Below are 16837 nucleotides of genomic sequence, written 5' to 3' on the forward strand. Positions count from 1 at the left end.
TAATGCAGCCTGTGAAAACAAGAGAAAAGCTCTTAAGGATTCTAGTCTCAAGCTTTATTTCTTCCAGCTCTTCCTGTTAGTCCAACCCCACCACCCAGAAGTTTGGGATTTTTTTTTCCCCTTTAAGAGGAAGTGGGGACAGGAGTCCTGCGTGTTCATTTCCATTATTGTACACTGATATCTTCACGACCATTATATTGTGTTCTCTCAATGGTGTTTGCTCTGAGGGTGGGACCCAGGCTGTTTTAGTGTCTTGTAAAACATTTACCAAAAGCACTGAGCCATGATGTTGAAGGGCATTCCGTTGCCAGAGTGTGGGAGGAGAGAGAGCGAGCCGGCGAGGAGAGAGCCAGGTGTTTGCAGGTACCTGTTTCTGACTTCAGTATTTATTCGTATTTAAAACTTCAGATTGCGAACAATTCGAGTTCCCGTCCGCCGAAGGGGTGGGAGTGGAGAGGGGAGGAGATGGGGTCCTGTCAAAGGAATTCTCTTTGCCAGCTCTCTTTCTCCTTGGCTCGGCGTCCTTGGAAGATTGTAACCTATGGTTTCTGTCGAAGGTTGTTTTCGGTTTGGCTAGAGGGACGTGCGTGTCCTGGAGAGCGAGGTCCAGTCTACCTGGGCTTGAGGTTTCATGGCGGGTCCGGTCCGATGCTAGCGTTTGTAGCAGCCCAGCTCAGAACCGGGTGCTGTTTCTAAGGAGTTGACGTGTAACCTTGTGATTTGCACTTCGGAGTGCCGGGTGACTCATGCCATTTAAAGGTTTTGTTAAATGGTGGCTTTGGGTTCCTGAAGATGTTTTCAGTCGTCCCACCCACCAGCCAGCCTCCCCTGCCCTGCCACTCTGGCTCATTTCTGATCAATTTAGCCAAGATAACAAATTGAAGGTCAGCTTCAAAGACTGCTTGTTTATCCGTAGATCTCTCTTCTAGAACACAGCAGCTGAGAGGGACTTTTTATATGCTGGTCATCATTTTGGAGAAACTCATGAATCAGCACTTCTTGGGAATATTAAGTCCTTTTATTCTGACTTTATTTGGGGGGGGTAGAAGATATGAGCATGTATGATAAAGCTAGAACTTTAATCAAATGTTTGCATCTAATGGATCGTAATCATGATAGGCTGAACACAGGCAGCCAAAACTGTGTTATTAATGACTTTATTAACCAGTAAATAGGAAAATCTGGAAAGAGGTGAGGTCCAGAAGATGTTTGTAATCTCCAGTCCTTGGAGAAAGATATTGCAGTTTAATGTATTCAATACGACGAGCTTAAGGAATCTGGCCTCTCTGCTGTATCTTATGGTAGGATATTTATTTATTTATTTATTTATTTATTTATTTATTTATGAGAGATTTTCAGCTATAGGGCGCGTGCGCGTGCCAGAAAGACAGAGAGACAGAAAGCAAGAAATCAGCCCCCAGGGGGGATGGCCACGCCGCAATCCCTTCTCCTCCATTCTCCTCTCGGGATCTTGGGCATGCACGCACACACGCCTGACAGTAGGAAATTTATATAAGCAGTGGTCCCCAACCTCTTTCGCATTGGGGACAGTTTTTCCATGTTCGGGGGCAGAAGGGGGATAGTTTCAGGATGATTCAAGCCCACTACATTTATTATGTATTTCATTATTATTATTATTGTAATAATAAGGTTCGGTACGGGTGTGTGACCTGGAGGTTGGGGTTCCTTGTCTGTAAATGTGAAAACAGCGCTCAAGTTGACGAGCCCTTCCATTATGAAAAACCTTCATTTGGGTGATTTGGGTCCCTTTTTACCTGGTGACGCCAGCAGTAAGAAGCCAAACGTCTTTCTTCTGACGAGTTTCTAATTGCTATAAAATAGCTGGAAGAAATACTATTTTTGTTTTTTTGTTGTTTTTTTGGTTTTTTTTTTTTTTTTTTTTTCAAAATTAAGAGGAGACTTCCCCTATGGGAAAAACCTCCTTGGGGCTTTGTGTGTTTAGGCAAATAAGACCAGATCGAACTGTGGCAGCCAGCAGGCATTGAGTTTGCTGGAGGGATGACAGAGTTGGCATCTTTTTATATGCGCGTCAGAAAATTGAGTTTCACTACCCTGACCTCCAAAGATTGACGTAACCTTCAACAAGTGAATTAACCTTTTCTTACCTCTCTCGAGATTTCAAGACAGGGGTGTGAGGATTTATCCACTTGCTCATCACACAGATGCATTAAGATTGCTTAAGAGAGGGACCAGCAGTTGGCATAATGGCTTTGTCACCGGACTCCCATGTAGTCATGGTTCAGGTCCCGGACTCGGTGGCTTAAACTTACGCCAGGCGTGTGTGCGTGTGTGCCCAAGATCCCGAGAGGAGAGTGGAGGAGAAGGGATTGTGGCATGGCCATCACCCCCTGGGGGGTGATTTCTCACCTTTTATCTCTCTGTCTCTCTCCGTCTTTCTGGTGAGTGTACGTGCCCTATAGCAAAAACCTCTGTAAAAAAAAAAAAAAGATTGCTTAAGAGTCTTCCAAACTCTTAATTAATAATTAATAATTATTTATTTATTTATTATTTAATTTGCTATCGGCTCTCCAGAGAGAGAAAGAGAGGGAAAGTGAGAAAGCAAGTCCCCAGGTCCGGGACTCAAACCATGGTTGGCTGTGTGGGAAGTCCAGCCCCTTAACCACCACGCCTATATGGTAATAACAAGGATTGTACTCACCCTCTGTGATACCACACAAATTCAAAATACAGGCACTGAGCAGTGGAGGAGCTCACACACTCACCCCACACTCCCTGAAGTCACTTAATGCTTGATTAACTCTGAAATCTTACAAGAGCGGAAAGACAGGGGGAAAGTTTTCCAAAACCCACTTCTAGAGACTTTGCCCTCCTTGTTTTCCTTCACGTGTTTCATCAAGAGAGTCCTCATTCTCCGCAGTCCTTCTGTTTAGTTTTTCCAGATGGTGAGTATGAGGAATGACAAGAGAGGCAGAGGAAAGCAGGCTGCGTTTGCACCTCTTGCGAGGGGGTCTTCGTTTTGTTCAAGTTACGGACAGATCTGGTCCTACACCACGTGAAGCCTGAAAAGCGTGCTTCCCATCGCCGGCCGATTAATCTTTGCTGCTATTAAACATGATGATTTAGTAACGCTGTTCTTCAGGTTGGCTTTCGAAGGTATGTGACTGGGGGGTGCCCCCCTGCAGGGGTGGCACTTGTCATCAGTTGCTTCTGTCCTCCAGATGGCAAGTTCTGTTTTGTTTCGGGTTTTTTGAGACATTTTTGCTGTAGGGTGTGTGCGCTTGCCAGAGAGACAGAGAGACAGAAAGCGAGAAATCACCCCCCAGAGGGGATGGCCACATCGCAATCCCTTCTCCATTCTCCTCTCGGGATCTTGGGCACACACGCACATGCACCCAGCGTGAGTTTAAGCCACCGGGTCCGGGACTAGAATTGCGGTCAACTACATGGGAGTCCAGCGACATAGCCATTACGCCAACACTGGTCCCCAGATGGCAAGTTTTGACTGACTGATAAAATGTCATGCTGATGAAATCTCCAGGGATAAAAATGGGCTCCAAATTAAATGTCCTTTTGCAGCAGGCGTTGGCTTTCCTGGACAGAGCTGTCACAGCCCTGTTAAGGCAGTGGTGGGTGACAAATCTTCCAAGGTAATCCTGGTGACTGTGCCAGAAAAGCCACATCCGTGGGAGCATGAGCCAGAATTGCACAGGCTCTTCACGGAGGAAGGATCTTCACGGAGACTTGGGCAGTGAGTGGCTGGCTTCATTCTGTAGGGTTCGATAAAAACAAAGCGTGTCTAGTCCAGTGGAGTGACACCTAAAATGCTTTTCACTTGTCCTGGTTGAGACAGCTTTCAGTCAAATTCCTGGCTTCTGATGCAGAGTTAATCAGAGCCTCCTCCCCCTCCTCACCTGATTGTGCATTCTCCCATCCACTCTGTGAACACCTCCGAAGCGCTCACGCGGGGCCAGACCCCTCTCTCCCTGCCCAGATGCACTTCTCCAAGGTGCCCTTCCCAGACCTCAGTGTGGCCCTGTGCTTGGCGTTCCCTGTACCCAGCACGTGTTTATCCTTGCCTCCTCTGGTGAAAGGTGAATTCCCTTAGGTTGTGTGTCACGGGCGTCTTACTGTTCACCCCATCTCTACTGCTTAACTTGCTGTAGGGTGTGTGCGCTTGCCAGAGAGACAGAGAGACAGAAAGCGAGAAATCACCCCCCAGAGGGGATGGCCACATCGCAATCCCTTCTCCATTCTCCTCTCGGGATCTTGGGCACACACGCACATGCACCCAGCGTGAGTTTAAGCCACCGGGTCCGGGACTAGAATTGCGGTCAACTACATGGGAGTCCAGCGACATAGCCATTACGCCAACACTGGTCCCCAGATGGCAAGTTTTGACTGACTGATAAAATGTCATGCTGATGAAATCTCCAGGGATAAAAATGGGCTCCAAATTAAATGTCCTTTTGCAGCAGGCGTTGGCTTTCCTGGACAGAGCTGTCACAGCCCTGTTAAGGCAGTGGTGGGTGACAAATCTTCCAAGGTAATCCTGGTGACTGTGCCAGAAAAGCCACATCCGTGGGAGCATGAGCCAGAATTGCACAGGCTCTTCACGGAGGAAGGATCTTCACGGAGACTTGGGCAGTGAGTGGCTGGCTTCATTCTGTAGGGTTCGATAAAAACAAAGCGTGTCTAGTCCAGTGGAGTGACACCTAAAATGCTTTTCACTTGTCCTGGTTGAGACAGCTTTCAGTCAAATTCCTGGCTTCTGATGCAGAGTTAATCAGAGCCTCCTCCCCCTCCTCACCTGATTGTGCATTCTCCCATCCACTCTGTGAACACCTCCGAAGCGCTCACGCGGGGCCAGACCCCTCTCTCCCTGCCCAGATGCACTTCTCCAAGGTGCCCTTCCCAGACCTCAGTGTGGCCCTGTGCTTGGCGTTCCCTGTACCCAGCACGTGTTTATCCTTGCCTCCTCTGGTGAAAGGTGAATTCCCTTAGGTTGTGTGTCACGGGCGTCTTACTGTTCACCCCATCTCTACTGCTTAACACATAGTAGGCCTTCAAAAAGTACCAGAATAAATGAATGAAAAAGAACAAATGAAAAGGACAGAGGTGGTCAGAGGCAGACACGCAGCAAATCACAGCAAGTCACAGGAAGGGCCAATAGTGACTGTCATCAGTGTCCCAGCTGTGGCCCCTGAAGCTGGCATGCCAGCCTCGCCTTGCTCCACCATGGGAATTTCTTTCTTTCCTTTTAAAAGAATTATTTATTTAACTTTATTGTTTATTATTATTATTTAATTTGGCCCGAGAGAGAGAGAAAGAGAAAGAGAGAGAGAAAGCAAGTCACCAGGTCTGGGACTTGAACTGTGGCCAGCCATGTGGGAATCCAGCGCTTTAACCACCATGCCACGTGCCGTCCTCACCATGAGAATTTCTAAGGATGACTTGGTTTGCCCTGGAGAGGGGTGTGCTCCATGACCTCTGTTTAAAATGATAGTGAGAAATATTTGTGCCCATGAGGTAGCAGTTTTCTTGCTTAAATGGATCAATTCAATAATTTGGACTGTTTCACATACAAGTCCGAAGAGGAGGCGATGCGAATGAACGAATCGCTCATCACGTAAGTGAGACTGGAAGGAAAATCAGAGAAGCGACTAGTAAGTGCTCTGAAAAAATTCTTCGTAAACACGTATTGAAGTATAACATGAAGACGGGAACATGCCTAACTCTTTAAACACACAGCGTGAGGAATTTTACATATGAAGGGAGACCACACAGTTTGTGGAGAAATGGAATTAAAGTACCAGTTTAGGGGGCCAGCAGTTGACGTGGTGCTTAAGGTGCTGGATTCCCACACAGTCGACAGCAGCTCGAGTCCTGGACTTGGTAGTTTGAAAATCAGCGGGCGCGTGTGTGTGCATGCCCGAAATCCAAAGAGAAGCATAGAGGAGAAGGAATTACGGTATGGTCATGCCCCCCTGGTGGTATGATTTCTCACCTTCCTTCTCTCTCTCTCTGTCTCTCCAGTGAGCGCATGCATCGAATAAGAAAAAAAACTACAAGTTTATTTTGGTATAAAAGAATTTTGAAAGCCACACCATCGTTTTTTTCATGCTACTCATTTTCCGCAAACTTTTGGAAGACCTCTTACACGTGCAGCTGGGGTAGCCACCACCCAGTTCCAGGCACCGAACCGTTTCAGCATCTCGGAAGGCTCCCTGTGAGCTCCTCCCCCAAGTAACCATTATTCTCATGTCTGTCAACATAGATTAGCTTTGGATGGTCTCTTTTTTTCCTTTCTTTTTTTTTTTTTTTCTTTCTTCATGATATGGAGTGTGCACATATGAGAGAGAGAGAGAGAGAGAAAGACCTTCCGCAGGGTCTGGTCATGCCACGATCCCCTTCCTCCAGTCCTGCAGCTGGCTGGTTCCGTAGAACTTGTGCGCATGCCCAGTGTCTCTGGCTGCCCTGGGCCAGGGATTTGAACTGCGGTGGCCATACGGGATCCAGTTTTTTTTGAAAAGTACGTTACCACTGGGTCACAGAGACACCCAACTTTGTCTATTCTCAAATGTCATAAAAATAGAACCCTACGATATGTGTTTTCTTACATCTGGCTTCTTTCTCTTGGTGTGTGTGTGTCTGTGGTTTGATCCACGTAGTTTCATGTGGCTAGAAGTATCATTTGCTTGCAGCATAGTTTTCCCTTATGAGAGTAGGAAATTATGGAAATCTGGGCCAGCAGGTGGGGTGGAGGTTTGTGGGTCCCACATGGCCAACTGCGTGGTTCTAGTCCTGGACCCAATGGCATGAAAAACGTGCCAGACACGTGTGTTTGCACTCCAAATCCTAAAGAGAATGGAGGAGAAAGGATTGTGGCATGGTCATCCCCTGGGGGGTGATTTCTCCCTCCCTGCTCTCTCTTTGTCTCTCTCTCTAGTGAGCTCATGTGCCCTATACCAAAGAAAGGGGGGCGGATTGAAAACATGACTATATGGCTTGAAAATTATTCCCCGTGTGTAACAGCTCTTTAAAAATAAGTGATTTCATAAAGGATAGGATGGAAAGGGTAGGGGAGGAGTCCGTTTCTGGGAGTCTCTTTGCTAACGCCCCACACAGGCTGGGCTGTTTATTTAACCAAAATGATTGCTTTTGGAGGCGACCACCCCTGATGGGCAGGTGAGGAAAAGAAAAGTTTCATGACTTACGGCCCGACTGAAGTAACATGGAAATGTTTAGTTCCAACAGAGAGCGATACGGTTCTGGTAGAGACAGTGTCCGGGACTGAGCTTCGAAATCACAGCTCAGGTGGACCCAGCTTCTCTGTCTGATGCCAGCCATCAGCCAGCCTTGTTCTTTTAGACCATCTTCTCTTTCTCTTCCAAACTTGTTTTGAAAATGAGGTGCCCTGGGGTTTGGTTTTGTTGCTTATGAGCAATTTTTCGTTTCTGATGTGCAGAGTATACTCTAAAATCTGTATAATTTTGGAGATCAGGTTTTTGTGTGTGTGCATCAAAGAATATGTCATCATTATAAAAAAAAAAAAGTTAGGTGAATTTCAAGTCAGAATAGCTGAGAAGTTTCCTTGGCATCAAAGGTCATGTGGCTTAAAGTGGAGTTGTAAGAAAATGCCAGAGGGCCAGCAGGTGGCATGGTGGTTAAAATACTGGATCCTCATGGGTGACTGAGTGGTTCAAGTCCCAGATGGAGCGGCTGGAAAGTCATGCTGGGCGTGTGTGTGTGTCCAAAATCCTAAGAAGAGAATGGAGAGGGGAGTGTGGCATGGTTGTACCCCCGGGGAGGGGCATTTCTTGCTTTTTCTCTCTCTGCCTTCCTCCCTGGCAAATGCACATGCCCTATAGTGAAAGCCGTGGTGGGGGTGAGGGGGAAGAAGGTGGTTAAAATTCTGACTCCCAGAATTTTAACCCTGTGAACCCTGCTCCAATGGGTATATCAAAATCCGACTTAACTGAACGTCTTGCAGAGGAGCAGAGGTCTGTATGGGATGGGGGCCAAAGTTTCGGTATTTCTTACTTATTACTACCCTTTCTGATTTGTTTCCCCCACACTATGAAGATAAGCATTCACAAGTTATTGCAACATAAAAGTTACCAGAGATTTCCTCAGAATGTCCTTCTCTTAGAGTAAGAAAAGAATGGGGGCCGCAGTGGGCATAGCGGTCAAAGAACTTGCAAATCTGACATCTTGAAACTCACACTGAGTGCGTGTGCGTATACGTGCATTCCCAAAATCCCGAGAGGGGAATGGAGGAGAAGGAATTGCAGCGCGGTCGTCCCCCATGGAGGGTGATTTCTTGCTTTCTGTCTCTCTGTGTTTCTTCAGCAAGTACAAATGCCCTATAGCAAAAACTTCTCAAAAAAAAAAAAAAAAGGAAAAAAAAAGAATAACAAAAGTATGTATATGCCCTTTAGATTTTTTTTTTCTAATTGCAATGTAAATAGGTTATGTGGTTTTACAAAATTTACCTAATTCTTTCTTTCTTCCACAAGGCAGGGGGGCGTGCCTAATGGGGTCTTCACATCATGGTCCTCCCCAGCTTCAGCCAGCTCGGGTTGTGGGCACAGAGGTGCATGTCTTCAGGGATGTCCTGGGATCTAGACTCAGGCCCTTCTCCATGTGGATCGAGTCGGGTTACCTCTGTCCCACCACCTGGCCCTTACACGGGTTGTGCTTTGAACACTGTGTCAATCCTGTACTATAAAACACGCGCAGATAGGTCATCCTTTCAGCCGAGAGGCCAGGCAGGTGCATTAGGCCACCCTTTGCCCAAGGATCACATGAAAACCCCCCTGATCATGGCTCAGTCAAAGGTCTGAAGTCACTTCTAGAAAGAGCAAGGCCCCCTCCCGTTCTGGGCCACAAAGCCTTTCTTACTTCCCCCCATAGAACACCTCTTTTGTCTGGGACTGCTTGCAAGCCTTCATTAAAGACTGTTCTGAAATGATTTTTCTTAGCTTTGTGAGCCATCACAGGAGCCGTGGCTTGCTTCCATTTGTATACCGTATGAAAAATACAGTACTTCCTCAAATGTTCGTGCTTGGGTTTTTTTGAATGCTGAGATGGTAAGGATGCTATTTTGCATATGAGAATGTTGAAATGAAGCTAAGGTCAGGTCTGGTTTGGTGAAGGAGCTGACGCCCAAGTACCCACTCCACAGCACCCTGCTCTTCCCGCGGGCCCACACCACCACCCTCACCGTGTCAGCCATTCAAAACCCTCCTTCAGCACCCCGGGTCTGCGAGGGCTCCTCAGATCGTGCTGTTAATAGTGCACTTCCTGTGTGTCACTCCCTGAGCGGTTCTGCTGACGCGGGACCATCAGCCTCTTCTTCTGAGTGGGAAGTGGGCAGTGAGCAGTCAGGTGCCAGGAGCAAGACCTCCTGGGTTAGTAAATCTCAGGTTAGTTTGATGCCAGAGTGCATTCGGTTCCCCGTGGAATCACCCAGTCACCCATCAGAAAATAATACCTTTTAATTATCGTCTCGGCTATAATAGAAATAAATGCAAGAGTCCTAAAACAAATTGTTGACAAGCCTTAACTTACCTCAACACACACTGCTGACAAATGGGCGTGTAGTACCGGGTGAGATTCAGTTTTTTGGTTTTGTTTTTAAGTTTTTGTTATAGGGCACATGCACTCACTGGATAGAGAGAAACAGAGACAGAGAGAGAGAGAAAGAGAGGGGAAGTGAGAAATCACCCCCAGTGGGGACAGCCATGTCTTTATTCTTTCCCCTCTGTTCTCCTCTCGGGATTTTCAGCATGCATGTACACGCTCCAAGCCACCGGGTCCAGGTCTCGAACTGCAAAATCACCATGTGGGATCCAGTCTCCTTAACTTCCCTGCCACCTGCTGGTTCAAGATTCAGTTTTAAAGTTAATTGTCAGTTGCTGTAGGTCAAATTGTGTCAGCAGAGGGGGGGAGTCCCCTACTATGGCAGCGAGACTGGGGGACCCCTTGTTGTGGATGCCAGAGGAAGGGAGGCTCTGTGGGCAGGAGGTGGTGAAGCGATCCCCTCAGTCTCTTCCCTCTCCAGATTTCTGTGAAGGAAAATTAGAAGCAGTGAAGCCACTACTTCATCAGTTCTTCCTGAGTCATTCCCCTTCTCTACCAAAGAGCGCAGTGTAGGCCACGAAAGGAACAGAATTCAGTGGCTTCCTGCCCCCAAGACAGCTGCAAACGTGACTGCCAGGCCGGATGGCCTCAGAGATGCTGAGCAGGCCATGAAGGTCCCTTGGATGGCAGTTGGGTACAGTGAACATGGTCGTAAAGGTGATGCCCTGCTGGTCTTGTCGCGTGTATGGCAGGGAGAGACTCTCCCCTTCCCAGAGCAATGGCTTCCTCTTTATTATTGATTTTTATTATTAGGATTAGTTGTAATAACATGCAGTGCATGAAAATACCTGGCATGTCATGGGTGTCTAGTAGACTTCAGTTTGCCTTTCCTTCAAACCGGATTTCCTGGAAGGAAGTTTGCACACATGAGCGGAACTGGGCTCATACTTCACAGTGAGTTCAAGCGTCTGAGCATTGGCCCCTGTGACTTTTGTGCCCCTTAAAAATGGTAAAACCTAGACATTTAAATTCACTGTTGTTGTTGTTTTTAAGTTGGTTTATTTATTTATTTATTTTTTGAGAGGTTTTTCCTATAGGGCATGTGTGCTCGCCAGAAGGACAGAGTGAGACAGAGAGACAGAAAGTGAGAAGTCACCCCCCAGGGGGAATGGCCACACCGCAATCCCTTCTCCTCCATTCTCCTCTGGGGATCTTGGGCACGCACACACACGCTCGGCATGAGTTTAAGCCTCTGGGTCCAGGACTCGAACCGCGGTTGACTACGTGGGAGTCCAACAACATAGCCATTACACCAACTGCTGGTATCCCCCCCAAATTCTGCTTTCTAATAAAATGACCTATTATAAAATTGAAAATGCCTTTTACTTTTGATAGTAATATTAGAGCAGTTGATACATATAGTCTCTGCTATTTGAAAATAGCTACGTCGGGGACAGTAAGATACGAAGGCGTTAAATACACCTGCTACCCCCACCTAGTTGACTATAATCCCAGTGTGATAAAGGTTCTATCTGTTACATCAAATGACAGGTATTTTCACTGGAGTTTTGAAATTAAGTGTAATTTTGTAGGAAAAAAAGACCAGTTTCTGAGCTGGGGGTCTGTGGGAAGAACCGTAGACCAGTTCAAGGACGCGGCCGACTCGCGAGCCTCGCTCTCACTGGACCATGACATAAAGAACCTTCTCCACACTCTTGGCTGCTGTTTCACCCAGGGCTCACTCCACTGTGTTTCTCCGGACACTCTGCTGTTTGCACAATATGCATTTTTGTTTTTGGAGAGATTTTTGCTATAGGACGTGTGCGCTCACCAGAGAGACAGAAAAAGACAGAGAGAAAGTGAGAAATCACCCCCTGGGGAGTACGGCCATGCCACAGCCCCTTCTCCTCCCTTCTCCTTTGGGGATCCTGGGTGCGCACGCACATTCCTGGCGTGAGTGTCAAGCCTCCAGCCCCGGGACTCAAACTACGGTCTGCGATGTGGGAGTCCAGCGACAAAATCATTTTGCCATTTGCTGGTCCCACTTTTTTTTTTTTTTTTTAATTCTTGGAAACGAGATTTATTTGGGGCCAGCAGGTGGCATAGTGGTTAAGGCATTGGACTCCCACATGCCTGCAGTCTGGTTTGAATCCCAGACCTGGTGGCTTTTAAAACATACCTGACATGTGAGCGTGTGTGCTCAAAATCCTGAAAGGAGAAGAGATTACCATCCTCCTGGGGGGGTGCTTTCTCACTTTCCCTCTGTCTGTGGAAAGCATGCATGACCTATAGCAAAAAACAAACAAACAAACAAACAAACTCAAAAAGCCTCGAGCCATACTGCCGTGTACACCTGCGTGTCTGCATGCGTGTTTGTGTCCCCTTCGCCCTGTCCCCCTTTCGGCTTTTCCACGTTTTTATGGTGAACACAGGTGTCTTGTATAGCCAGAAGCAGCGCAGGGACCGAGTTATTTCTGAACGATACTGACATGTCAGTAACTACAAGCCTGCTGCTGGCCGCTCTGCACTGTAGTGGCAACGCACTGCCCAGGTGACGGCCCCCCAGGACAGTGCCCTTCCACGTGACCTCCATCCAGCTCCTGATCCCTCGGAGTCTTTCCCAAATGCCAGGAATGGCACCTGCGTGGCCGCTGCTCACCTTCCCAGTGTCTGTCACCTGCTGCCAGCCACCAGCCCCTCCCAAACGTCTCCCCAGCCTCCTCCTGCCTGAGCCCACCTTCTGGGCTCATGGGCAGCCCAGTGCCAGCTCAGAGCGCTCCTGTCACGTCCGTTCCCTCCCTCAGCTCGAGTTTCTCATTCCCACTCTGGAGCGCGTTCCCAAGACAGGGAGCAGAGAAGAGGGAAGAGAGAAATGTCAGGTGTCAGTCCCTGGCTCTGTGACGCAACACTGGCTGTGGCCGTCCAGGACTGGTGAAGCCAGCTGTTCTGTGTCATTGACCACTCACGGACGCACATGCCCCTGTGGCCCAGTCACCGTCTGTCCCCGCCTCTCCCCTCTGCGGCAGTCAGGGCTAGGAAGCCATTTCTCCACTGCTTCCTCCTTCGCTTGACCTCGCTCCATGCCAACCAGGTGCGGCTCATGGAAGGAAGTTCTCCGCCCCCTCTTCTGAACAGTGACAAGCACACACACGTGCACACACTTGCTGTGGCAGACGTGTCCACGTGATTACAGCACGGCAGGTGACCTGGGCAGTGTGGCACGCCCACTCTGCCACCCAGGACGCCCCACAGGCCTGCCTCTACGTTCCATCGGAAGGCGTTGCAGGGTGCCCAGCCTTGGCCTCCGGGTCAGCTTGTTCTGACCAGTGGACCGGCCGGCCTCAGGTCTCTGCTGGGGACCATGTCAGTGCCGAAGACAGCATGGATGGGCTTCCTGAGCTGCGGCAGCAGCAGAGAGGCAACCTGTGTGTGTGTGTGTGTGTGTGTGTGTGTGTGTGTGTGCACACGCGCATGTGTGTGTCTATGTGTGCGTGCGTATTAGGGCCTCCCTGTGGGACTGCTGGTGGTGGTGTATGGATTTGGGGGTGGTGGTGCTTATGTGGGTTATTAGAGCTGGTGTCAGGAAGGGACTTCTGCCTCTCAAGAGAGGCAGAACTGAAAGGTCAGAAACATCACGTGAGCTGTCAGCTCTGCTCACCCAAGCGGTACTTAAGTCTCCCAAACATTTTTGTAGTGCGTTGAGTGGAACTTGAACCTCCTCACCATTGGAATAGAAAAGACGTGAATTCAGGACCAGCAGTTGGCATAATGGCCGTATCACTGGACTCCCATGTAGTCGATCACGGTTCGAGTCCCGGACCCGATGGCTTAAACTCACGCTGGGCACGTGTGAGTTTTTTCTTCCTCCCCCCGTCCCCCCAAAAAAGCTCAATTTGAAGGACATTCGTTAGAGCTCAGTAACTGGGACGGTCCCCACTGGAGTGCGAATGGATCAGGAGTCCATCATACAATGATTTTGCGTGAACTTCGGACTGGGAGGAAGGAAACCTGACCTTTACTCCTATTCTAGCATTGGCCCACAGCTCTGTCATGAAAATCATCTGGGCGGGTCACCTCTAGGAAATGAGGAGTGAGCTCTATGACCTTTAAGGGGCAATTTATTCATCAAACATTGCTCCAGTGTGTGCCAAGCGCCAGGGACCCAGAGAGGGGTAAGACCTGTGTTTTGCTCATCAAGGCTCTCGCAAGGGTAGGCCTCCTCTGTTCCCCAGCCGTCGTGTTCGTTGTTACTGACGCACCTGCTGTTGCAGAGCTATTTCCCATCCACCTGAACATTTAAGTGGTCAGCATGTATCTCATCTGCAAGCTTCCTGTTCATTGATCAGATCGACGTGCAGTGGGTCTTAAATTTCGCCTTTTTAACTTTTTTCATGATTGTAGGCTTCTTTTCTTCGAGGTGGATTTTTTTCCCCTACTGTTTGCCTTAAAGTTTCCTTCTCCTCTCACTTTCATTTATGTATTTATTCAGCAAATAATTATTGAGTACCTAATGTATGTGTATATTTTTATTTGTTTATAAGGGTATGTGCACTTGCCAGAGAAAGACAGACAGACAGAGATCATCTCTCCTTCCCCCAGGGAGTATGGGCATGCCTCAATCCCTTCTTCATTATCTCTATAATGGTTACGTTTCTTTTTTTTCTTTTCTTTTCTTTTTTTTTGGAAGAAGTTTTTGCTATAGGGCGCATGCGCTTGCCAGCCAGCCAGAGAGAGACAGAGAGACAGAAAGCGAGAAATCACCCCCCAGGGGGGATGGCCACGCCGCAATCCCTTCTCCTCCATTCTCCTCTCGGGATCTTGGGCATGCATGCACACACGCCCGACGTGAGGTTTAAGCTGCCGGGTCCAGGACGCAAACTGCGGTTGACTACGTGGGAGTCCAGCAACATAGCCATTATGCTAACTGCTGGTCCCTATAATGATCACATTTCTTAACCTTTCCATTGAATCACATATTCAACAATGTGGGATCCAGCCCCTTATCCATGATGCCCCTGGCAGGCCCCAGTACCTTATAGTAACATAATATTAATGCCACAGAGAGTTAGAAGCCAACCCAAATAGGACATATCTGAATAATATCCATAATATCTTCTCCAGTTTGCAAAAATACCAAATCACAGTCATATTAATTTATTAGAGTTAAAAGCCTGTCTTTCCAGACACCATATATAAATGTTTCATGTTTTCTAGCAATTAGAAACCATTACACCCACTGTAACACTTACCAATGTTTAGAATTGTTTATTTATCTTTAGGAATGGGAATTTAAAGAGGCATCAGTTTTAGGTCGCTGATGTCCTGGAAGAACCATTTCTAGAAGGGTTACCTCTCATTGTATGGCCCAAGCCAATTGTATCTTCACCAGACTAAGCAAAACTAGCTTGCTCAATGAAGTAAATTCGTGTCACATATGCACATCAGAGTGTGGACAGGGGCCTGAAGACAGATCTTGACATTAGTCTCCTCTCTGGAATTACAGACTTCTTTTTTTAAAGTAATAAACATAGGCTTATGTATTTATTTTTAGATTTTTGCCATAGGGTGCGCGCGCTCACCAGAGAGAGGCAGGGAGAGAGAGAAAGTGAGAAGTCACCTCCCAGAGGCCGTACTGGCCCCTTGGGGACATTTCTTAACCTTTCCATCTCTTCCTTTCTCTCTTAGTTTCAATTGCCGGAGGGTGTGTGCTTGCCAGAGACAGAGAGGGAGGGAGAAAACTTCCCCTGGGGGGGGGGGCTTGGTCATGCCACAATCCCTTCTTCATTTTCTCTATCTTCTTAGGACTCTCCATGCACGCACACGTCCCGGTGTGGTTTTCAAGCCGTCGGGGCAGGGATTCAAACCGTTGTCAGTTATGCGGGATCTGGCTCCCTTAAACACTAGACTGTGGGGCCAGGTCTTCCTTTCTCTCTCTCTCTCTCTCTTCATTATCTCTATAATGGTTACGTTTCTTTTTTTTCTTTTCTTTTCTTTTTTTTTGGAAGAAGTTTTTGCTATAGGGCGCATGCGCTTGCCAGCCAGCCAGAGAGAGACAGAGAGACAGAAAGCGAGAAATCACCCCCCAGGGGGGATGGCCACGCCGCAATCCCTTCTCCTCCATTCTCCTCTCGGGATCTTGGGCATGCATGCACACACGCCCGACGTGAGGTTTAAGCTGCCGGGTCCAGGACGCAAACTGCGGTTGACTACGTGGGAGTCCAGCAACATAGCCATTATGCTAACTGCTGGTCCCTATAATGATCACATTTCTTAACCTTTCCATTGAATCACATATTCAACAATGTGGGATCCAGCCCCTTATCCATGATGCCCCTGGCAGGCCCCAGTACCTTATAGTAACATAATATTAATGCCACAGAGAGTTAGAAGCCAACCCAAATAGGACATATCTGAATAATATCCATAATATCTTCTCCAGTTTGCAAAAATACCAAATCACAGTCATATTAATTTATTAGAGTTAAAAGCCTGTCTTTCCAGACACCATATATAAATGTTTCATGTTTTCTAGCAATTAGAAACCATTACACCCACTGTAACACTTACCAATGTTTAGAATTGTTTATTTATCTTTAGGAATGGGAATTTAAAGAGGCATCAGTTTTAGGTCGCTGATGTCCTGGAAGAACCATTTCTAGAAGGGTTACCTCTCATTGTATGGCCCAAGCCAATTGTATCTTCACCAGACTAAGCAAAACTAGCTTGCTCAATGAAGTAAATTCGTGTCACATATGCACATCAGAGTGTGGACAGGGGCCTGAAGACAGATCTTGACATTAGTCTCCTCTCTGGAATTACAGACTTCTTTTTTTAAAGTAATAAACATAGGCTTATGTATTTATTTTTAGATTTTTGCCATAGGGTGCGCGCGCTCACCAGAGAGAGGCAGGGAGAGAGAGAAAGTGAGAAGTCACCTCCCAGAGGCCGTACTGGCCCCTTGGGGACATTTCTTAACCTTTCCATCTCTTCCTTTCTCTCTTTGTTTCAATTGCCGGAGGGTGTGTGCTTGCCAGAGACAGAGAGGGAGGGAGAAAACTTCCCCTGGGGGGGGGGGCTTGGTCATGCCACAATCCCTTCTTCATTTTCTCTATCTTCTTAGGACTCTCCATGCACGCACACGTCCCGGTGTGGTTTTCAAGCCGTCGGGGCAGGGATTCAAACCGTTGTCAGTTATGCGGGATCTGGCTCCCTTAAACACTAGACTGTGGGGCCAGGTCTTCCTTTCTCTCTCTCTCTCTCTCTCTCTCTCTCT

The 16837-nt window shown here is 47.7% G+C and overlaps 1 protein-coding gene across 2 annotated transcripts in view; it reads left to right on the forward strand.

Moving 5' to 3' along the window:
* The first annotated feature begins 234 nt into the window (after nt 1–234).
* RBM47 (RNA binding motif protein 47) overlaps nt 235–16837 on the forward strand; it is a 77986-nt gene continuing 61383 nt past the window's right edge. Inside the window, exon 1 of one of the 2 annotated variants that reach the window (XM_006169222.3) lies at nt 235–363. The gene's annotated coding sequence lies outside the window, so the exon portion shown is untranslated. The remainder of the gene's footprint in view (nt 364–16837) is intronic. The other variant, XM_006169212.3, reaches the window with a different exon arrangement.

Source organism: Tupaia chinensis, unplaced genomic scaffold (genome assembly GCF_000334495.1).
Source record: "Tupaia chinensis unplaced genomic scaffold, TupChi_1.0 Scaffold146907_1, whole genome shotgun sequence".
In the NCBI taxonomy this organism is placed as follows: Eukaryota; Metazoa; Chordata; class Mammalia; order Scandentia; family Tupaiidae; genus Tupaia; species Tupaia belangeri.